Source organism: Strigops habroptila, chromosome 5 (assembly GCF_004027225.2).
Source record: "Strigops habroptila isolate Jane chromosome 5, bStrHab1.2.pri, whole genome shotgun sequence".
Lineage (NCBI taxonomy): Eukaryota > Metazoa > Chordata > Aves > Psittaciformes > Psittacidae > Strigops > Strigops habroptila.
Genome location: NC_044281.2, coordinates 47,838,368 through 47,863,037, shown reverse-complemented (window position 1 = coordinate 47,863,037; position 24,670 = coordinate 47,838,368). Strand labels below are relative to the sequence as shown.

The following is a 24,670-nucleotide window of genomic DNA, read 5'->3' as shown; positions in this document are numbered from 1 at the left end:
AGGGGCAGCTTGGCACCCTTGTCTATTTAGGGCTTGGCATGGATTTTAGATGTTTGTTTTACACTGTGTCTACTAACAACTTGCCCCTGAGTGTTTGGAATCAGTATAAAATGAAGAGAACAAGATACCATATGTTAATTCTGGTATGCTTTTTTGGATAATGAAAGTGAAAAGTATAAGCTTTTTGTGACATTATTCCATATAAATGAGTTAAAGCAATTGTATAGATAAGCTAAAAAAGCAGTAGCTTTACCCATTAAGACTTTATCTAAATGATCCAAATGTTATGAAGGAGATAAAAAATAATTAGAATATTGGGTAGCAAGATCAAACTACCTAAAAACCTGATCTCTGGTCTTGCAGAGGTCTGGAATATTATAATTTTTAGCAAGTCTAAGAGATGCTTAGTATGTGGTGGTGCATCAGAACTGTTACTCACTCTCTTGGGTGGATGTGTATATTTTGCTACTGCACATGTTTCTTGGGCAAACAAATATAAGTGGCAAAGGAAAGGATGTTGTTCCTTGATGCAGTTCTCTTGACACTTCATACTATGAAATACACTCCAAATTTCCCAATAGAAACAGACTGAAATTATGAAGAATAAGATTGACTGAAATGGATGACAGTGTTTAAAAAATGTTAGCTAGTATTGATGTTTTGGAGAAAAAAAATACTCTGAGAATGCTGCCCCGAGGAGGTGATTGATACAGCTGCCACAGGGGCTTGTGTCACGCTGGATAAGTCACTCCAGCCATGTCAGAGGTGATCATTACTTTTATGCTCCTCATTTTCTGGGTGCCTGACTGACGACCCTGATATGCAGAAATATGAGGCGCTTAAAGCTTAGCTGCTCCTGAAATCTCAATGTTGGAGCTGGCTGCAAGCTTTCTGGTGAAAAATATTTCTGTTTGAAAATGTTAACTTGCCACAGCTGAGATTTTCACAGAAATGTGTTTTTTTCACTGAAGTTATCGTTGTGTGATTTTTAGAATGGAATTGCTGGAGGGAAAAAAAGGAAGAAAAGGTAAGAAGCTCTGTGCTTTGGAATAATGAAAGCACACAAAAAGCCACAAAATGAGAGGCTTGGGCTCTGCTCTGGGTCTGCCCAAGCAAGGCTTCTCAAATTAATGCTGTTATCTCTTGGGCTGACCACTCTTAGGAGATGGAGCGGGGGAGAAAAGGATCTTTCTCCCTTTCCCTCTCTTACTAAATGCTTTTACTAAACATTTTAAAGGGGTTTTGTTTCAGCATGGAAAAAAAAAGTCTCTGAAGGGGAGAGCAGTTCCATGCCTGTCTCCCCTTTAGGCAGCTCTGGATTCACAGAGCAGACACCTCAGTGGATGAGACACTTTTACCCTCATTTTCCTGCCTCTGAAACCATTCACTTGTTGGCCTTGAGATGCTGGTGAAGTCAGGATACATCACACCTCATACTCACCTTTTACTTACTAGACCAGTAACTCTGTCAGAGAAGGAAATGAGCTCATACAATGCAATTAATTCTTAATAATCTACATCAGCTTTTCCCCATCACTTTGTTTTGCCCTTTTCTAAGGCAGGATTTAACGATGCTAAGCCACCCACCTATGGAGTTTGCCTATCCCCTTCTCAGCTCCAGGTGAAGGGAGTTTTGTGGACACTGATCTCCCCAGACAAGATGTCCCACCACTTAAGTCTCTCACGGTTAGAAAGTGCCCAGCCTTCGCCTCTGCCAAGGTCAGGCTGGTCTCCCTCTTCCTCTGCCCTACATGGATACAGGGAATGACCAACTGCTGCCTTCTCTGCTGCCCATGTTAGAAGATTAAATGCAACTCCTTTCAGTTCTCTTTTCTCTAAGATAAACCTATTTCTTCTAACTTTCCTTGCAGGTCACATTTCCAGGCCCCTTGTTAGCTTTGCCATTCCCTTTTTGAACTGCCTCTAACTTGTCCAGCTTTATTTAAGTATGATGATCAAAATTAGAAATAGTACTCCAGCTGTGGCCTCTCAAGTCCAAGTGCACAGGTTTAATGAGTTGCTGTGCCTTATGTGCACTACCCTCAGTAATAAATTTTGTTCTTGTTAATTTTTCCTAATAACTCTGCCAGTTGTGATTCATTAGGAACCTGTACTGAAGGTAGTCTGGATGGTTTGTAGGTTCTCAAATCATCCTTTCTTCACTTTTTGGTGTTAAGTACTGAATTTGTACTTCTGTCTTTGTCCTTTGGATCTCAGAAGTTCTCCATAAGTTTTTGAAGATAATTTTTAATGATTCAAATAATGATTTGGCTATTACTCTAGGTGGATTAGCAGTTACCGACAAACTGGATATACCCATGTTTAGCTGTCTCTCTTCTTTTTGTGCCTTGTGTTCCTATTACAGTCTTGAAACTAACTGTGCTAAATAACTGATTGCAATCAGATTTCTCAAAGACTGAAGCAACAAAGATTTCAAATGCATCTGTATTTGCTGCCATTTTACCTGCTCTTCTCCTCTGTTAATCTTCTGTAGGACCTTCTAACTCTGTAGGACCTTCACTACTTTGTCTTGATAACACCAATAATATTTGCCCTTCACTCCACAAGGGCTGTGAAAGTAAATGAATAATTGAGCATTAAGCACCCAGTTGCTAGAATAAAGAAGGAGGACAAGGTTGTTAGTGTCATGGTTTAGTGGTGGACTTGGCAATGCTGGGGTAACAGTTGGACTTGATGATCTTAAAGGTATTTTCCAACCTAGATGACTCTATTATTCTTGCAGTAAGTGAATGGCACTTCCAAGATGGTTTTTGCTACTTTGTGGTGTACACACATTAAGGCCATGTACTCACAAATAAGAATGACACGAAATACTGGCTCACTGCTTGGTAATGCAGTGCCTTTTATCCTGGGCATCAAAGGAAGAGTCAGTCTTCAAGTAAATCGGTGTGTGGTCATGTCACAGAGACTGGATTAGAGTTTTCAAGCACAAGGAGCAAATCAAGGTAATGTAAACAACCCTATCTCTGGGATTTCCTGGCTTGTGAGGGCTTCCCATCACAACTTTGTGTGTTTATAGATGGAAGGTGAGATGTTTGCTCTGCCACAAGTGCTGAGTAGTGTTCTGACGGCTTCTTCAGGGCTCTAACTGCTTCCTTACCTCAGAAGAAATGAAATCTTTTATTCCTGCTGGGATTGCAACTAGCACCCTGTTACTCTTCTCCGCTTTTGCAGTTCCTTTTCCACAAAAGGAGAGAATAATATTCTCTTAGTGATTACATAAATTGGAGACAATTTCTAACACCCACTTCTATAGTGTCTGATGACTGCATGATTTTACCAGACAGTCTTGCTGTCTTCTGGAAACATTTGGAGATGGTAATTGTGACTTGCACAACTGTGAGTGTATGCAATGATCTAACTTGTCAATGGAAATTATTCTGAAGTGAACTCAGGCCTCAAGCCAAAACAATGCCTGAAAACAAAAAACTGAAATAGAACCATGAAGATGACTAGCAAAAGTGATTTTGCAAGCTGTTCCCCCAATATATTTGCTTGAGATTATGGGGGGACCAAATGCCACCCTGATATGTTGTGACCTACAGCAGCCTCTGCACCAAACTGCAGAAGTTTCTAATGATTTTTTATGGATCATTTCTTGTTTGGAGAGTACTACAGTGCTGATACTCTGATTGCCCTATGACTCATTTGACCAGCTGTTTTGTGACTTGTATCTAGCATCATTCTACCCGGAGGGAACAATTTAAAGTAGACTATGTTGTATTTGTAGCAACTAAGATTTCCTACAATCATGATATTCTTACCTGCTGGCTTGTAGCAAAATCAAGACTTTATTTTCTGCTGAAGAGGTGTGGACAATCACCAGAGTGAGTCCAGAGCTAACTCCAGTTTTCTTTCAAATACTCTTTTCTTTTTTCAATTCTCCAATCTGGCTGCTGGGGATTTTACTCACAGGCTGTCATCTGACCTCTCTGGCCAGGACTGTAAAATTAATTAAACGTGCCTCTCTCCATGCATGCTTTCTAAACAGACTGTCCATTCCAGCACTAGTTCGTACAGCATTTGCATCAGCATTAACAGGGAATACTTAAATATGGAGCATGAAAATTCTGCACTCTACCTGCTGTACAAAGCAGCTTATTGTACATCCTTTCCTGCATGTGTAGCCTTTTGTCTCCTGTGTCCTTTCAACTTAATTTTAGGTTGCCCTCTACTCTCACCTCCATTACTGTGTTATACATGGGCAGTTGGCTATGTGACCTAATCATATCAGCCTCCTCCTGCTGTTCTATTTCAATCATCTCCAACCTTTCCCCACTGAGCTGACAAAGATACTTTCTCCTGCACCATGGAAAACATGATCTAAAACAATATGGTAGTGTTACAGTTCTGCATGCATAGTTTCTATAATATAACCAGTCACCTGGCTGGGTTTTTTAAAGGAAATTGCTCTTGTTATCAGCCTGTTTTCATTCAGTTCTCACAAAAGGACTGCTCACAGTGTGAGTCATGCCAGACATTTCAGTATCTCTGTCAGGAAGTAGTAAAGATAATAAAAAGGGATACATGCAGACAAATCTTTGGAAACAACATTTAAGAGCAGTGATGCTGCTGACAGCTTTCAGACATTTTGCAGAACATTAAGGAAAAAAAGAAAACAACCCCCCAAAGTAACATTTTCTTCATTAATACTTTTGTATTGCTCCCCACCCTGTTTACTTGCATTTACGTAACTCTAAGGTTTCCAACTTTATTTTTCATTTTGAGGTCTTCTGCTCTCAGAACTTTTTCTTGGTAAGAATAACAGAACGCTCAGCAAAGTGAGCAAAGTTACTCATCCAATCATGTAAGGCTGCGGATGAGCCTGCTGATGGCTCCAGGGAGGTGGTGTAGAAGGGTGCTGAGAAATGTGCTGTCCTGCTCCCGCTGCTTCGGTATGAGGGTGAGCACTGATACCTCTGGCAAGGGAGCTGCTTTCTGGTCTCAGTCCCCTCCTGTCCAAATAAGAAAGGGATCACTGCTCTGTCCACACATAAGCATAGACTGAGATCATCTGTTGTTTTTTGCCTACGTGTTTCTCTCCAGAAAAGAAGATTTTTTTGCAAAGTCAGCTGGTAATATCTACATCATTATGAAGCTTTCCTGGCACTGCATCTGCTGATTGATGGCTATGAAAATGCAGCATATTTCATTTTTTTTTTTCCTAGATGTGAAGCCAGCTGTTAATGGTTTTCATAGGTTGAAGCTGGCAGCTGCAGGATCAGGTCTCAAGGCTCTAAAATGTACATTTGCAGAAAAGCCACCTGGGCTTTTGGCTGCTTCATTACTGGTCATTATTGCTCATAAGAAGTGATCTAAGCAAAATGGGTGCTGAGCCTGGCTGTAAATTCTGGGGTTTGATTTGGAAAACCACAGTAATTAGCATTCAGATGGAAGTGATCTCAATGATCTTGAAATCTTTCTGTATGCGATTAAAACTTCTGTCACCTGTTTCCAGAACCACATAAAGTCTCATGTTCTAACAGTTGATATTTATTTAGTTTTATTCATTTGCCTCTTCAAGTCGAATGCAGAAACTAATACTTAAGTATTACTGTCCTTAAGTTAATTATGAATGCTTGCTGAAGACTGAAATAACACTTGAATACCAGTGTGTCATTAGGCTTAGAGTGAGACGGTGGCACTCTGCAGACACCGGACAGCAATAAGTAATCTTCTCCTACAAGTTTTGCATAACACTGGTATCTAAGTACACGTACCTTTCACTCTAGAAGAAGGCTGTTTTATTCCAATATGTCTATGTTTTACCTGGCTTTCCTGTATTTCATGCACAAGGGGTAGGGGACTGCAATGGCTGCTGAGGCCATGCAGGCTATGGGGTGGCTGTCTTGCTTCTTCAAGCCCCATGCAGTGCCTTCTGTTTTTACCAAAACCCTCTGTGACTATGAAGAACACAAGATTGGTCCCTCCTAGATGTGTAGATGGCATGTTCTTCTGGGGGGTGGAGACATGAAAAACACATGGGCTTTGGCGGTACTGCATGTTACTCACTAGGCTGACTTCTAACAACCAAGCTACATGCCTTATCTTTCCCGGAGAAAGATAGCCTTACCAGGATGCTCAGGAAAAAAAAAAGAAAGAGCTGTGAAGAGATTCACCATAAGTTTTGTAAGCTGCTGTCAGGCAGGAAGCAGGCTGATCTGCATTTGCTTTTGCATTTTTTTGGAGTGTTTCACAATGACTTCAAAGGGAAAGACCAAAGCAGAAATGATTGGTTGTGTGGGAATTCCTGAGAGAAGCAACAGAATTTCATAATCACACAAAATCATGCAAGCACAAAGTTTGCATTGTTGGCCACTCTGTCCTCACAAAAAATTCACCTCGACATACACTTGAACAATTTTAAATGGGAGAAATAAGTGCCAAAAGCAGAAATACTATAAATCAGAACCTTTGTTCCAGGCAGGAAAGTCCTGTTTGCTTGATTTCTAATCTAGATTATTAAAAAAAAAAAAAAAAAAATCCTAACTGTTAAGCAGCTGAAAAGTGGGCCTAGAGTGTACATCGCTTTCTCCCATGAGTCTATATGGGTTGAATTCTCTCTCATGAGCATGTGCCACAGAGGTTTTAGATAAGGAACTGGTGCAGAATAGCTGAATAGTGAAAGCTATTATCTGAAAAGACTGATATTTACTGGATTCTTGCTTTTTACCTTTCTAGCTGATTCGCAGAATTTCCTTTGTTGCTGGACATTCTTTTTCCTCCTTCCTCTAACAAGTACTATTGAATTGAGTATGCACGAGTCTACATACTGTTATCTAGAATTATCTCCAAAAGCCCTTTTAAGTCCTGTTCACATACAAATGACACTTGAATACTTCCAAGGCAAAACAGTACATTAGCAAGCCTAAGAATTAGCAATAGAATTGTGTTAATAAATGAAGGATATACCATCTAATCACAAGGTGACTGATTCCATGGTAATGTGAAAAGCTGCTGTCAGTGCTGACACTACAGTAGAGCAACAGTTAAATTAACACCACTGCATAGAGCTCATTGAGATCCCTGTGTACATGTTCAGTTTTGTGCAAGCAGAGGGAATGGCTATTAGGATAATCAGCAGAATGAAGAGCTTGCTGTTTAAGTAGAGATTAAAATTAATTTGCTTAGCCTAGCAAAAGGGAGACTGAGAATGCTTTTCTTGTTGCTGATACGTACATAGTGGGGAAGGGATCTCTGTAGGCTAACGGAGAATGTTGTTTTTAGAATATCTGCTCTAAGAGCAACATCTATATGCATATTTGGGGTGGAAAATAGGGAATTTCTGCCTACTGAAAGATCTAGGTGACTTGAGCAAAACACCTATTTCTAAGATGGATTCAAATGCTGCCTCTATAGCAAGGGACATGGACTAAGCAAGGGCAATGGCATGGTTCAACTGGAGGAGCTTTTATAATGTAACTGAAGGATCTCTGCATGGTGATGTTTGCCAAATCCTCTTTCCAGTGTATATCTTCCAAATACCTGGGTGTGGCCTGCAAAAAGCCAAAGATACCTCCAACTACGCTGGGTGGACTGACAACTCTAGCAGACGACTCCCTTTCTCTTGTGGATGTAACCCCTCAAAAACCTTCTGGAGGCTGAAAATGTGTATGATGCATAGAATCTTCCCTATAGGTTACTTGGGTATATTTGATGAAGGGAAAATATCTGCATATTACTGCAGCTACTGAAACAGTGAAGCTGGAAGTTTCTGGTTCAGGGGATCACAGACCTGTGAAGGTTTTGAAATGTTATTCTTGCTCTCACCCACTGCATATATGACTTAATGCCTACAAGCCACATTATTGTTTATAATATTTCACTTTTTGTTAATTTTTTTTTTAAACTATTATCTATTTTGTTACTTGATCATCAATTATTGTTGGGGGGATTACATTCACCATCTTATCAAAATATCCTGGAATATAAAAATGTCTGATTTGTAGACTCTTACTATGAATAAATCAAGTTGGATTTATGAGACTAACGGTCTGTTCTTTCTCTGTTCTTTAGAGAGCTTTATGAATCTGCAATGAGAGCTCTTATTTCTTATTATGGAATTTTATTGCCACCGTCTAACTGGGTTAATATAAGAAGTATAAATAAGGATGTGCATTTGCCTGTGAGATGTTTTAATATGGAGAAAAGTATCTGAAGTTCAAAAAATATGAACCGAAGAACAGACTGTATATCTTACTCCATAAATAGGAAGAGAAACCATTTCAAGTGCTGAAGAAAGAATGTAGTATGAGGAAATTTTCCCCTAGGAAAGGTAAAAAAGTAATCTCATTTTTTTAAGCTGTCTTGCTCTACTCTGCAACTACATTTTAGCAAACATCCTAAAATGCTGCGGTTGCTTCCTCCAACCTGCTGGTCTCCTGCACAAACTTTCATAAAGTGAAAGAAAAGGCATAGAAAGCAAGAGGAGCTGGAAATGTCTAACAGTCAGGGTATTTTGCCTTTACAATAGTTCCCCTTCTTTTTGGTCTACATGAACTTGGCTGATGTTAGTTCATGTAGACTGAGACCCAGACAATAACCACATCCTGCTTTTAAAAGAATAACATGAAGTACTCTTTTTTAGTGAAAAATACAAACTAAATCCTGTGACTCTCTCTCCTGTGCAGAGAAAAAACATCCTCCTTCATCCCTGTGCCATCTTCGCAGATTTACATACTTCAATGCTATTTTAATAGCATTAAGTCCCCAAGGATACAGGTGATGCCCACACACAGAAATGCAGGGAAGGCAGAGGGCTGCTGCCAGCAGATGAGGATGGAGCCAGCACAGCTTTGCCTAAGGAGGTAGCAGCTGGAAAGGACTGAAGTGGCCACCAAAACGGAGAACAGCTGGAAAATCAAAAAAGTGGTTTTAAAGGAGGCGCAAACAAACTGGCTGAAATGAGAGAAACAGGTGTTGGGTCTGGAGAGGCGAGATTGCCTGGGGAAGGAACAATAACAGGAGATGGATAGAAGGGGGAGTTTATGCTTCATACAGCATAAACTTCCTGCCAGTTGTGCAGCCTTTGGGCTGTAGCAGTAAAAAGTCATGGGGAAAGGGTTTGGCACAAAAGACCTTTTTGGTTTTCTGGGGCCCACAACACAAGAAGGACATAGGCTAGTTGGAGTGAATCCAGAAGAGGACCACAAAGATGATCAGAGGGCTGAAGCACGTCTCCTGTGAAGACAGGCTGAGAAACTTGGGCTTGTTCAGCCTGGAGAAGAGAAGGCTCTGGGGACAACCTAGAGTAGCCTTCCAGTACCTAAAGGAGGCCTACAAGAAATCTGGGGAGGGACTTTTTACAAGGGCATATAGTGACAGGACCAGAGGCAATGGCTTTAAGCTGGGAGAAGGTAGATTTAGATTAGATATAAAAAAGAAGTTCTTTACTGTGAAGGTGGTGAGGCACTGGCACAGGCTGCCCCATCCCTGGCAGTGTTCAAGGCCAGGTTCAACGGGGCTTTGAGCAACCTGATCTAGTGGAAGGTGTTCCTGCCCGTGGCAGGGGGGTTGCAACTAGGTGATCTTTAAGGTCCCTTCCAACCCAAACCACTCTATGATTCCAGAAGAAAGGACTGTTGGAAACTGGCATGAAGGCAGCTGCTGCTACCAAAGGGTAACTAACTGCTGTACTCAGTCCTCCTGGGTAGATTTCTTTCTGCTGCCGACAACAGTATTTGAAGCGGCTTTCTGTAGGAACAGGATGGAGACAAATTCACAGGCCAGGTGACTGTAAAGCCCAGTAGTTTGGAGTAGCAGTTCATTGCTTTTTGCACAGTGCTACAGATGATAACCTTTTAGTCTCTTTTTCAGGGTTAACAGACCCATCCTCCTTTAGCTCTAAAGTGAGAAGGCAACAGGTATTCTAAACAGGTGTTCTAAACCTATTTAAAAGGTTGAAAATCGCACTAATCTAGAACAAAACTGTGCTTTCCCATTGCTCGTCACTGCTGTAGCCACCTCTGCTGCTCTGTGATGTCAGGTGGAGAGCTAGTGGGTTATTACTATATTATGTTTCACTGTGAAATTCAGTCAGATTAATGACTTTGGTGTCACTTGAGATTTGCATAATTTATATTGATGACTTGCTGTTTAAAGTGTTTTACAAAACCAGGAAATAAATTGTAGATTTTATAAAAATATAATTAAAAATTGACTTGTCTAACTGTTGGCTTCAGGAACATGCATGAAGTTCAAGTATGATGGATCGTTTTGCTCAATGAAAACCATAAAAAACCAGGGGAGACTTATGGTGATAAAAAGCACTTTTTTTAGGTGGTCACATTATCAATCTTTATATTGAGCCGAATGCTACTTTCATTTCTTCTGTGCATATTTTATTGGCTTCATTGTGACCAATTGTGGAAGGAGAGCAATATCTGTATTATAGTGAAGAAAAATTATCATGTTCAAAATCAAGATGTGTTTTTGAATGAAGTATTAAACTTCAGAAGACAGAAATCAAACATTTGTATTAGTTGTATGTTTAATATGACTTAATCATTTCAGAATTTAGCAAGCTGTGATAAATCTTTATGCTATAAAAGCAGAAAGGAAATTTTCTTGCCTTTTCTCTGTAATGGATGGGAACCTAGCTGAGAGTTGATTCCCACTCATGACTGAGAGACATAACAAAGTATGCTTTTTGTCATAGCGTATTCGGTAGAGTATATATGTTTATGTTCATTGTGACTGTGTCAGAAAGAGGCAAGAAAACATAGGTGTGCAGCTGTTATATGACTTTCTTACTTGGCCGCACCGGGGTGCCTCGCCAATGCTTTCGGTGCGGACAACAGTGAGATCACGAGAAACTGCAAGGGCCGATGAGTAAACAATTACAGAGCTGGCATAAAGCCGGTTGTTTTTCTATGAGTATAAAACTAGGACCCTCTTGTAGCTGAATCTGAAAGCTTCACCTGTGGGTGGTGAACTTTCCCAATTGCCTGAGACTCCTGGCATTGGCTGCAACGGGGCTTCCCAGCTTGAAGTGTGGGCCTGGATGATAATTCGTTAGTGATTGGTGATATATTTCTTCTTAACCTCTGCTCTCTCTATGTGTTAATGATTTGATGCATTCCTAATTTTCCGCTGTGCTTTACTTATATATACATATATCTGATTTGCTTTATTGTGCTTTTTCACTGTATATAGAGAGATACATACCTGATTCGTATTAGTGTGTTTGTTTGCTTTAGTGTGCTTATTTGCTTTAGTGTGTTTGTTTAATAAACTGTGCATGTTATACAGCTAGTGTGTGGTCGTTTTGTTGAGTACCCTGCCTGTTAGCAGAACATTCTCACATCATTAGCAATCAAAATATTCAGATAGCAAATATTATCTTTCAAATTGTTTGTTTTGGAAAAAGCAATGCAAAAAATATGTAACAAGAATCTGTGACATGTAAGGCTGGTCTTAACGTTGGGTTTTTTTTAATGAAAATGTCTTTGAGGGCAGCTGTTACAAGGCAAAAAGGAGCCAAACTCTGCTCACAATATGACTGGTCTACTCAAAGTGAAAATCAATGTTGTTGGACAGGACTAACAGCCTTGAATTTAAAACACTATTACAGGGTTCATAACATGAAATACCTGTGTTAGAAATTAGACGCACTCTTCCATTTTATTTGTTATCAACTCAAAACTCAGTAGTTTGAGCAGGATACTGAGATGTGCAAAAGGATTTCTAAAAATGTAAAGTCCTACCTTGTTGCTATAATCAGAGATGAAGCAAGGAATGCTTTCCTACCACTTCCCTCTGGAAGAAGAGTGCTGGGAGAGAGAAAATGCCCAAACTCCAATCACTGCTCAGGAAAGACCAAGAGGGTGGGGGGAAAGCAGGGTCCTGGGACAGCGATGGATGGCACAAGAGCATCAAAACCTCCTGCTATAGCTCATCTTACAATTATGAACTCAAGAGGAATGTGTTGGGTGGGCAAATGTCTCTTATTTGTGTGAGACATACCATACAATTGCAGAAGCAGGGTAGTGCCAGCTAGAGGCTTGTTCTTTTTAATCCAAACCTTTCCTGTAATGCAGCAGTGTATGCACAGCAAGGAGCACTCTCTCATGATGAAATTACATGTTCAACAAGCTACGCCTCCCAGTCATATTATATAATGGTCATGCAGACAGGGAAAGAGACATCTTTCTGGTGCACCCTTATGAAATGGGTTTGAAATAAGTTTTGATCTGTATGCCAGGTATCTATGATAATAAAAATGAAATTCCACTTCATGGCTACTTTTCCCGTAGTTTTGCGGCCCAGTTGTGGTTTGCTTCACTACCTTACCTCACTGAGAGCCCTAAGAGAAGCCGTAACAGGATGAGAGTTCCTATGAATAACAAAATAGAGTGTAAGGCAAAAAGGAAAACATGGGAAGATACAGGTAAAGCTTCTTGATGGTAGTCATATGGTGTAAGTAAGTGATATGTTAAACCCAAGAGACTAATTTTACACAGTGGCTGTCCTACAAATCCTCTTCTGCTATTTGGTGCTGACTGTTACTTCCAGTTTACATGTTCTTTCACAGCTTCGCTTGGGTTTCAAATGAACAACCACATGCTGATAAGTTTTCTGTGCCTTTATTTCCCAGTTCCCTGAATTATGGGCTAGTGGCAAAAATCACACTGATAAAATCTTCTGGATGCCTTATCTGTGTTTCAGAAATAAATAACTTGTTGGGTTCACTCTTGAACTCTCTCCCAAAATAGATCACTAGGGGCCACCAGAAATAAGCAGAACTTTGTATTTAATCTGGAATGCTTATAAATTTATACAGTGTTTTTCACCTAATCTTTTAGAGGGGATAGTTTAGTTTTCAAAAAACAAGACAAATTATTCTTCTACAGACAAAGATATTTTTTACTAATGAAAATGCTATTATAGAAGGCCCATTTAGAAAGAAAAAAAGGCTTTTGTGCAATTTCTTGTTCACATAATTGCATGCTGATACCGAAAAGACACTGTGATTTGAAATTTTACTCCAAGTTAAATAAGATGCTTTTGCTTATGGTTTAGTAACCTGTGTTAGAATACTGGCTAATACAGCAGTATGAGTTTCAATTTTTCAGCTGGGCTTAAACAAAGCAGCAGTGATTTGGTTTTGGTAAAAATTCACTGCAATATCTTCAATTTTTTAATTGTAGAAATATAGGTTACACTTTTTTTCTGAATTTGCTCCAGCTCTATTCGCAAATCTTACAAAAAATACTGCATGAGGTGATGAGAGCTTTATCCAAGAATGCTTGAAAGGATAGCCTGCTCAGGTAGAAAGAAAATATTGGTATGTTTTGGGAGAAAAGAACAAAGATAACATGGGTGGAGTTCAGTGGGGATTTGAAGAAGAATTTTTTTGCTCTATTTCATTGCTCTTCTGCTCATTCTTAGTGCTGAGCAAATGCAAAATTTTCCTGTGAATATTCAGCCAACAGTCAGTTTGACTTTTACAGAAACTGAGAACAAGTCAAGGAACCTCATTCACCAAAACACACATATTTCTGTATTTTTCCAGTGGCTTGTTACCTGCCACAGGAGAGGCCAGTGTCTTGCAGGAGTGTTTGGATGTAGTAAGAGCAGAAATCTGCCTGAACCCAGCAAAGCTGCATGGTCCAAACTCCTGTCAATGCACATTCATGCATATTCTTCCATGCACTGTCTTGTCCTGTTTCAGTCTAGGAAAAACTGACATTGTTTTCCCCTCCCTTCTTGAATGTATGTATTTTATAGCTAATGAAAAAGCTCAGGAAATATAACTGCCCCTCATATTGATTTTGCTTTTACATAGTGCCTTTTCCCCAAATGGATGCCAGAGTGCACTCTTAAAATCAAACTATATGGAACAATAATTTCTATCACAATGCAAAAACATGGCAGCAGCTTAATAGTGCACTTTAGTGCTAGACAACATTTTAGGAAATGAAGGTGGCTTTAAGGAACAGGAATAAGCTTATGGATGTGAAAAAGTTATTAGATATTGTTATGGAGCAGGACTCAGAGGAGCAATTCTCACCCGCAGCTGCCTGCACTGGAGTGTGTGTGGGAGAAATGTCTCACTAGCCCCTCGTTCGAAACCTCCAATATTAGAGAATGGGTGTTCCCAGGCATATCTTATAGACTGAAATGCTATTTAAGCTAGGAGGGCTCTTAAGATGTCAAATTTCTCTCTCAAATTAAGGACTCCTTTCTCTTCAGTAAAATTATGATTTTCATAAAGCAAAGATTTAGTTCACTTTATCTTGTTTTCTTCATTCAAAATATGCCCTCTCTTAAGCATAAAACAATAGGAATACAGGTTACTCTGTGTCTTCATTTTTACCGAAAAGTACCTTTGATTAAAAATAAGGTTGAAAATCAGTGTGTTTGAACATTGCTTCGTAAGCACAAATGTACATAAATCACTCCTTTCTGCATTGTTGAGGACTCCAAACAAGTGTAATTACTAATATCAAAATTTACTGCCCTTTTTATTTAGCCTGTTCATTCTTCTAAAAAATATATGCTTGGGTTAGAACTCGTCAGGAATTTAAAGTGTTTGTTATTTTAAATGCTGTTAATGAATTTTTTATGGAAGTGTACAAGTTTGGAGAAGACCTGTACTTTTTTTGGTACAGCTTTCATCTTAGGAAGGGAGGCATTTGGAGGCTCATGCACTTGGGCATATGGTTTTGAAAGAAAAAAACCCATGTATTGATCAACTGAATGATCAGTCTATCTACCTAAATCTATACTGGAATTGCTTTGTTTATATTTTTTTATGAATAGCGAATATACATTATACCATAGAATGAATGAACCTGCTGTCCATCACAGCTATTTACAGCTGTACAGGAGGTAAATACACAGGAGATTGACACTGGAACCCTTATTCCAAGATGTATTTAATTACTAATAGAAAGTGAAACAGTTCAAATAAGAGATCTAAGGATATCTCTCCAGCATAATCGATAGACTAGTTCTGAGGGTGTTTATCTGTGACAGAAGAGATTGATCAAGCTCCTCTATCCTAAAGGACAACATCTTTCCTGTCAGAAGTGATTAACAAAAGATCAGGCTATCATTTAGCACTTTGGGGTTTTCCTGGTTCTATCTCAGTGGGAAAGTAAATTTTTAATTGTTTTCAATTGTTAAAGCAATCACACAAGAAAAAAACTTCCTGTGTGGATCAACAGCAGTTACTCAACCTGAAGTAGGTTATTTTTGGGAAGCTGTATAGTCTATAGACTGTTTTGCAGATAATCACAGTGCAGAGTTGAGCTATAACAGCAGCTAGCCCCTGATGGAGTTCAGAGGCAAAAATCCCACTTAATGGATGGATTTGTATGGTGTGTTTTTTGTGACAATCATATTTTTTCTTGCAGCATTTCTGCAGCACTAATTTTAGCGATAATTACATGAAGCAGTGATAACAGTGGAGGCCAAAATGATGTTTCCTATGCTTATGTATGCATGTGGCCATTTGTGCTACCTTTTACAGAATTATAATGCTTTAACTTTATAATCAATTTAGCCCCATTGAAAGCAACATCAGTACTAATGTATGTTAAAGTTGTCAAAGGCATACCTTATCCCTGTGTGCTGACCAGCTGCAAGGTTTTAAATCTGAGAACCTCACAAAAGGGTCTTTCAGAAAGCCTGTGCTTCACTGCCAAGGAAGGATTTCTCAGCAAACAGATTTAAAGAAGCCAGAATAAAGTTGTCTGTTTTAGAGATCTTAAAAAAACCAAAATCCAATACCACCACAAAAACCAGACTTTCAGAGACAGCTTGTTTTCCAGCTAATCATTGTACAAACAAGTACTATTTAGTGTCTCTGCCACCAGCCTTTCTGAATGGTAAATAAGCTCCTTCCAGCACAGTTTTTTGGCCATGTGAATACTCCTGTGCCAGGGTTCATTGGTTGCTGCGCGGGGCTGACCAGGCACAGCTCACCATGTCCCCTCACATCCTGCTGGCACTTAATGAGGATGCTTGGTATTCTCATGAGACAATGTGCAAGCTCAGACCTAAGACAGAAGATGAAATTGTTTTGAAACAGCAGATGGATAATATTATCAAGAGTGTATTAATGAGAGAAAGTGTCTACACACCCATGCAGAGTACAGGCAATTGCAAACAGAACAAGAAATGTTAGTGGATAACAGACATTATGAAGCAGCAGGAAAAACTGGGGATGATTTTCATGACTAAGAGATCAGTTGAGAAAATACAAAAAAGAATAAGAGAAGGAAAGGGGGTTGGTAGTAGATTTATGATTTATGTCAGAGCTATTTGTATTGCAAGGCAGCAATCGTGTCAAGAGGAAAAAATAGTTATAAAATTCCTCTGGGACATGTGTAGCTTGTGCTGGGATCATAGCCTACAACTCAAATCCAGCTATCCTGCAGTACATTAGTATCTTTAAGGCTAATGTCCTCACAAAAGCATACTCTAGGGACAGGGATTAAGTCAAACTTCAGCCCTTCACATCTGAGCACAAGTGCTCCCACATGGCCATAGTCTTTGACAATGATAACTTAAGGATATACCAAACGTTCACTCCTACGAGGTGTGTTGCAGTGGGCAGGATAGCACTGGTGCTGTGCTGGGAGGTAATCGCTGGGCAGGCACAAGCGAGTCCTGCCTGTCGCTGTTTCAGCAGGTGCTGACACACCAGGCAGGGCAGGTTGTGTCCCTGCACAGGTACCCCCACCCAGGGAGTGGAGGATGAACAGAATGCATCTTTGCTCCAGACCGGGAATGCTATGAGCTACTCCAGCATTGCCAGTGTAACTCTCCACAGTGGTTTACTAAGAATTTCTTTTACAGGATCTAATGGCAGAACTAGTCCAAGCAAAGGACTGAAAATTGTTTGAAACTGGAGGATTCCTATATTCAGCAATTATGAGTGAGAATTTTAGAGGACTTTATAGGAGCCAAGAAGCTCAAATACTTCAGGAATGTTATGGGGTGTGGGTGGCTGAGTCTCACAGGCACATACAGGACTTTGTTGGAGGAAAAAACAACTTCTGGGGTGGTTAAGGGCTAGCTCAGGGAGTAGGATAAGTTTGTTTTACCTTTATTTTTATTCTGCTTTATACATATTCAGAAAATGAAATGTCCACATATTTTAGCACTTGAAGAATGAGTTGAAAGTACATTGGCATAGGAAAAAGCCTCCTCTTCATTTACCTTGTATTTCTTGCAAAAGAGAAACAAGGAACTAATCGGATTTCACCCTGTTTATGTCTTTGTTGCTAGCTCTAATCTTAACATCTAACAAAAGAACAGAACAACTGGCTCTGTGAATTTTTATATATTTTTTTGTTCTCCATTCCATTAAGAAAAGAACAGAGCTGATGATAAGGTAACCTGAGTGAATCTAAGTATCTATGCTGTGTTACTGAGGAATGCTGGGTCACAGTCAACTAACTTTATAGCATACCCATAGTTGATTATAAAGTAAATAATTGGAGGAAAGGGACAAAGAAAAGAATTAATAATAATCTCTGAAAGGTTTTTGTGAATCTGCATGTTCTGGTAGCTGGACCAGTCAACAGATAACATATGACTAATGCAGTGAGGTTTAATAATGCTAATTCTAAAGAATTTATTAATCATTAAGTTATGAATAACAAAACACTAGCATAGCTATTAAACAAACTAGTGACTGAATTTTACTCCCCTTTTTGCTTCATATATGTTTGGAGAAAATCGATGAGATAGATAAAAAATTTGCATGATAGTCAAACATCAGCAAAAGACAACTTCAAACAGAGCTGAGAAGCAAGCAGGAGCTGATATAAGACAGGCTGCTTTCTGTGAAGGAATTGTCTAGATGAGATCTCAAGTCATTCTCCATATTTACCATTAAATTCATTATAGTGCTATTAATTCAGGAAATTCTGAGAATCCTTTTGTCTCTGTATCTGGATTTTTTTCAATAGAGTTTTTCTTTCTGAGACAAATTAAACATAACTCAATCAGCCATTTAAAAAATGAAGAGAAAGTAAGACTGTGAGTCTGGGATGGGGAATGTTACGTCTTTTATTAGCATAAGGAGGAGGAAAAGTTGGGGTATCCACCAGTTCATGGAAAGTGCAAGAACTACTGAACTGATGAGGCATTGGCAAGATACTACATGAGGGATCATTTACTGAAATTGTCAACATACAAACCTGTCAAAGGACAGTTGAACTGTAAAATGCTCCAGCTACCACACAAGAGGCATTACATTATTGTGGTATGCGGATAAATTGCTATCCAGCTCACGGAAGCTGCTTTGTGAACAAAATGCAGGAATAAGATAAACTCGCTCTCAATAGATGAATTAATATAAAACCAGCAAAATGAGCAGAGCATACTACTACAATCCTTCAACTATATTAGACAATCAATTTTTTTTCTTTCAATATGTAGACTATTCCCTTGCGGCTCTCTGTGGATGCCATGCAGTGTGAACACAGCAATCAAAGTAATAGATGTCAGAATAATCAAAATAATATGTGTCAAAAAGAAGCAAATGAGTACATATATTCATTAAGTAAATCTCCTAAGAGCTTAACACACCAAACTCTTTCCAGAAAAGCTGTACAAACAACTGCATGCAATAACACATGCGTTTACTGGTGTTTCAAATTCAGATAAAAAAATATTCTTCAAACTAATCCACTTTTTTCAGATTTATAGAGTCACAGAATCATAGAATGGTTTAGGTTGGAAAGGACCTTAAGATCATCTAGTTCCAATCCCCCTGCCATGGGCAGGGACATCTCACCCTAGACTATGTTGCCCAAGGCTTTCTCCAGCCTGGCCTTGAACACTGCCAGGGATGGAGTATTTACTACTTCTCTGGGCAGCCTCTTCCAGTGCCTCACCACTCGCACAGTAAAGAACTTCTTCCTTATATCTAACCTGAATTTCCTCTGTTTAAGTTTAAACCCATTTCCCCTTCTCCTGTCACTACAGTCCCTGATGAGGAGTCCCTCTCCAGCATCCTGGTAGGCCTTCTTCAGATACTGGAAGGCTGCTATGAGGTCTCCACTTAGCCTTCTCTTCTCCAGGTTGAACAGCCGCAACTTTCTCAACCTGTCTTCATATGGGAGGTGCTCCAGCCCCCTCATCATCCTTGTGGCCCTCCTCTGGACTTGCTCCAACAGCTCTTCTGCTGAGGGCAAAACACGTAGTGTAGCTGCCACAATGAAATTAATAAACATCGTAACCGAAAGTAAAATGCATTACTTTGAAGAAAACTTAAAAATCATGAAATAAGCAGTATATCCTGCCAACCAAACATTAAAGGCAACATCCATTCTTGTAGTGGATTGGGCATCAGCAATGTATAACACTAAATCTCCACCTGTGAGGTGTCAAGAAAAATGCTTAATCCAGGAAGAAAGTAGCCAAGAAGTCAGAAAAAACCTGCACCTGTCCAAGGAAACAAATCTGTAGATAAAATCAGACAAACCAGTAATCTGGCTGCCTTGAGAAATTTTCCCAACTATTCAAAGAGGTACAGTATAAACCATTGAAAAAATAAACAAAATGGTACTTCTCACAATATTTTCAGACTTTTGAAGCACCAAGCCTATGTCACACACACACAAAAAAAAGGGGGGGGGGGGGGGATGGAAATATACTGTAATGAAAGAGCGATTTCCAAAGCCAGAAACATTTTATTAGGCTACAGAAGTGGTCTGGGAAGAAGGAGCAAGCAGAAAAGAAATTCTGTCCCTAATGAAGTTAGTGCAGGAAAGACTTATCCTTCTTCTCTTCACCTGTATTTTTATGATAAGGAAGGTGTAACATTTTGGAAGTGAATGGATACTTCCCTGATTGAAATCAAAGGGGATTTGTGTGAGATTTCAAGTATTGCTCATCTAAAATACAAGTAGTCTAAATCCCACCAACAATACCTTGTGTCCACTTGAGTCTGTGTGTGTAGCTTCAGAATTTGACTTCAGAGTTTACAAGGAAGATGGAGAAAGATTTAGCATTTTTATTGCACTTCTATTTACTATATTGGCTTTTGTTCCAATGATGAGTTGTACTGCAGTTATTGGGGTTGGATTGTGACCCACGAGGTCTCGGTACAGATCCCAGATCCACCAAAACATTTTCTGCATGACCTTGAGCCACTTCACGTTTCCATTCCATCAGTAAAACAGAATGATGATGCTTCCTCTCTGCAGCAATTTGTCTTGTCAATTTAGGAGCAAACACTGATTTGTGTTGACTACTTGCAGCTCCTATCGATTGCAAAGGAACTTAGAGGTATACAATACTACTTCGGATTTGGCATTTGTAGACAAAGTAACTTTGAAGAACTGGACCTTTAAAGCAAATATTTTGGCCATGAATATCCTGTATATACTGTTATGAACAGTGTCTAAGAAAAGGATCCTCAATTTTAGTACAGCACAGACTAATAAGTAGCTGTTAAGGAGTTTAAAAAGGACAACACTGTATACACTGGGCAGGTCAACTGGAAATAGGCAAACCCTTCAGAGACGCAGTAGAAAGGCAGCCCTCTCACACTAAACATATTTTGTAAGCTGTATAACTTTGAAAACAATAATTAATTTTCATCAGAAGATTTAAAGGCAAATGCTAAAAATTATTTCCCTACTAAGTTTCAAAGTCCAAAAATCCAGTACTGACATATTGATACTGCTCAGGAAAGTCACAAGCGTATTCAGTTCCCTCACACACAGACTGCAATAGCCACCCAACTTTGCCTTCCTTATGAAAGAAATATCCCTGCAGTACATAAGCCTGTGGTCTTTAAGATAAAAAGGACTGCAACAAAAAAGTTATCAGCAAACAGAGATAATTGTACAACCCCTGCTACTAGCTTTGCTTTGACTGCACAAAATCAGAGGAAATCAGATTTCACTTGTTGTTCAAACAATACAAACTGGTTTAATTCCAGACAATGAGGCCAATAGAGTTACTTGATTTTGACAAAAATGTAAATAAGAGGGAAATAAAATGCTAACCTGTAAACAGCTTTTGATAATTAAAGACAATATTGGTAGAGAAATATGTCGCAAAAGCTGTGCTTCTCCCTTTGGGAGCTGTTTCTGCCTACTTGCCATAGCCGGGGAGTGTTGGTTTTACTTCTGTGGGAAAGCATTCAGCATGGTATTTTTTATTTGCGCAGTGCTAGAAATGTCTGTTGTGCTTTCCGTAGAACAGAGATGTGGAGCCAGCATAAACTCAGTGTAATTTCTAAAGTCACAGGAATCTCTGTGACCCAACCCAAGCCCAAGAGCTTGATCCCTGCAAGCTGTTTCCAGACCAGATACCCTGGGGCTTCCCTGTGTGGGTGTTTGCACCCTTCCTGTGTGTGGGGAACCCAGAGGGTGACAAGAGTCCTGGGGTGCCAGGGGGTTCCTGGGGACCTGGGTGTCATGTCTGAGGTCTGACCAAGGGAGGGCTTGTCATCAGTGGTAGATACATGAAGCAGGGAAGTGGGAAAGGTCCTGAATATTTTGAATTACTCTTTTTGAAATACTCATGGGGAAATGTTTTCTCAGCTCCAGTAGATTTTTGCTTAATCATGGACATTCCAAGGCATTTGGATTTTACAGCAGAAGCTCTGATTGAGATTGTGGGTTGCTTGCGTGTAGCACAAGCACACAAAAGAGATTACATAGTGAAAGCAAGACCAGGATTTATAAAATGGCAAGATATATTGAATAATTTTTGCTATGATAGACTATTCTCATTTACTTTCTTAAATCAAAGTAGACCATTTGGATCATTTGAGAATGAACTGTCTTTTCCTGCTGGCTGTAGGCACCTGTCTTCCCCTGACACCATCTTCTCTTCTTCACCCCAGGATATGCTCAAATTTTTTCTTATGTGTTTCAGATTTGAGGAAAATCCAGTGCAGTGAACATGCAAGCAATTCATTATATCTCATTTTACTATATATGTAACACCTTGCAGTGAAGCTCCACTGGATTTCATGAGCTTCAAGGAAGGTTGGTGCCTTTGCAAGAAGCTCATATCCAAATGAAAAGCTTTTTCAATTGTATGTGGTGAAAAGGCTCCAGAGGAGATGGGGAGCCATTCCATCTTGAAGGTGATGTTTCAAGCAACTATCTTTTTTAAGATAAATACTTTTGTCTAAAATACTTCTGTAAAAAATCTATTGTCTTTTTCTTTTGATTGACTCGTTTACAGAAATTCATCTGAGAAAAGTCTGACAAGCTCTGTGTTGTTTCAGCCCTCCCACATCTATGATTCACTGAGTTGTTTTTTTCCCTGATGCTTTACTTAACCTTCTACAAGACAGCAGCTACAAACGTTACTGATAACTCTTTCATGTTTCTCAGTCACAGGAAATGATGTAAAACCCCCAAATAATGAAAATATCTTCAGTCATTAGAAGCTTCATTCCCTAAAATAAGACTGCAAAAGATTATAAATTTCTTCTTTCTCATCTTCTCCTTCTTAACAAGGCATCTGCAAAAAGCTGTTTGGTCAGACATTCCTTGTTCGTGATTAAATTCTTATTGGGTTAGTAAGTTTGTTAAGAGTACAAAAGTAAACAGCATATGGCTCTGTTAATAAATTTATAATGTCACAACGCAATCTGTCAGAATTAAACTTTATTTGAGCAGTTTCATTTACTTCAAGTTCACATTATCAAAAAATAAAGGCAAAAAAAAAAAAAAACCAAACCCCAAACAAAACCCCAGCCTTATGAATCCTTTTGCATCACCTAAGAGACAGCAAGCTATTTCTTAATTCTTATTTTGTGTTCCCAGCTTAACAAGAATGCCTATACATAGTACCGTCAGGAACAAAAATACAATGGAAAATACAGTTACTTAGTTACTGGAGTTAAAAGGTCATTTCCCCTTGATGAAAAGCTTGTTCTATCAGATAAGTAGCTGCTACACTCCATAAAACTGGCAACTCTTCAAAAGGTTTTGGAAATTAAAGGTATTTTTTGAAGATAAAGGCGATAGGTCATTTGCTTTGTGTTTAGTCCTGCAAAACTTTCTAGGTGACCCTTTGATATTGAAGTGAAGAGTGCTTTAAATTGTTTTATCTTCATAGAGCTAATGAGTGCTGGTTGACAACCACTTTTAAGACTCTAAGAAACTCTACTGGAATTAAATTTTGTAAAATATTGCAATGTATTGCTGTTAAAGGGGGAGTGCCTCTACAGAGTTTGCCAGAGCTGTATCCATAATCACTCACAGCACTATTCTTTCATCCCACGGCTTTTCTCATGTTTTCTTTTTCGTTTTTTATTAAGTCTGGTTTTACTAGTTGAATAATGTCTATTATTTTACTAGTTTACTAATGATTTTCAATGTATTCCTGCAGTAGATTAATAAAGCTGTATAAACAAGCTACATATGTAAAATCTATGTCCTCTTCGAACTCTGTGCTAGACTGAAACAAGCCTTACATTTAATGCATACAGTACTAGAAAAATTATTCATGAACTTTTTATTGCCAGAGACTGTATAGCTGTGTATTATTATATGTGTAATTAACTAATCTATCATGCTGCTGTGATATACCATGCTTATACTTCTTTCCTTAGAGGAATAGATTCTTATTTTAAAGACTTTTCTCCTTTTATGTTTAATTTTGTATATTCCATTTATGGGAAAATGTTCTAAGTAATTTCTTTATTATAAAAAAAGGAAAAAAAAATCCTCTAATGGATAATAATCACTGTGTGCTGTAAGCATGCTTGGTTATCACTGTGACCTTCTTCGTTACCTTAGTTGTTTATTTTAACATTACTTCCATTCTATATTGGAGAGTCTTTCTAATAATAGCCCTTTATCACTCTAACCCACATTTAAAAGTAAATGTAAACAAGATCATCTCAGTTTAAAATACACATGAACTCTATCCCCGAAATAACTATCAAATAATTAAAAAGTACAAAATCCTTACCTAATGGAGCTGACTCAGTGCTAATGGCCAACAAGGAAATCCAACAGAGGTAACCAACAAGTTGGAGATGCTGATGGGAAGGAAAGGGCTGGTGCATATTGTCCAGGATAGGTTTTATCCATGCATCTGATGTTGCTTAGAAGTTAATTTTTGAAGTCCTAAACTTTGCAGGAAAAGCCATCAGCCTTGCCTGCACATTTCTTTTTTTTTTTTTCTTTCTTCCTTTCATTCCTTGCAATCCACTCTCTTGGAGGGGATTTAATGTGTCATTAAGCGCACAATTTCCAAGAGAGAAGCCCTCCAGCTATACTCAAACCACACTTGTCTGTCCCCGCTCCGACTTCCCCGTCCGCCAAGCAGATCACCAGAGAGCATGTGTCCTTGCAGCTGCTTTAGCTGCAGCTGCTCTGATTTACACACCAGTAACACACCCGCGCACATGCGGAGGGTGAGGACATCATGTACCCACGGCATCGGTGGTCAGAGGGAATCCGAAAGAAATTAGGCTGCTAAACCAGGCATGCCTGCTCATGAGGATTTTAAAGCAGTCAACACTAACTTCGGAATATTGCAGTCATATCTGACATCATGTTTATGTGAGAGGGGTTTAAAAAATGCAAAAATATAAGCTTGCAAATTGTTTTTTGCTTCAGATTCCTGGAGGTTACATGTATGCAAAACTGATACAGAAGTGGTCTGTGCAGCGCAAACAGCACCTGAAGGTTTCTATCTTGGTCATTGT

At 39.1% G+C, this 24,670-nt stretch overlaps 1 pseudogene; it reads right to left on the bottom strand.

Annotated features, from left to right (window-relative positions):
- Nucleotides 1–24,175, bottom strand: part of LOC115608270 — a 194,036-nt pseudogene extending 169,861 nt beyond the window's left edge.
- Between the last annotated feature and the right edge of the window lie 495 nt (nucleotides 24,176–24,670).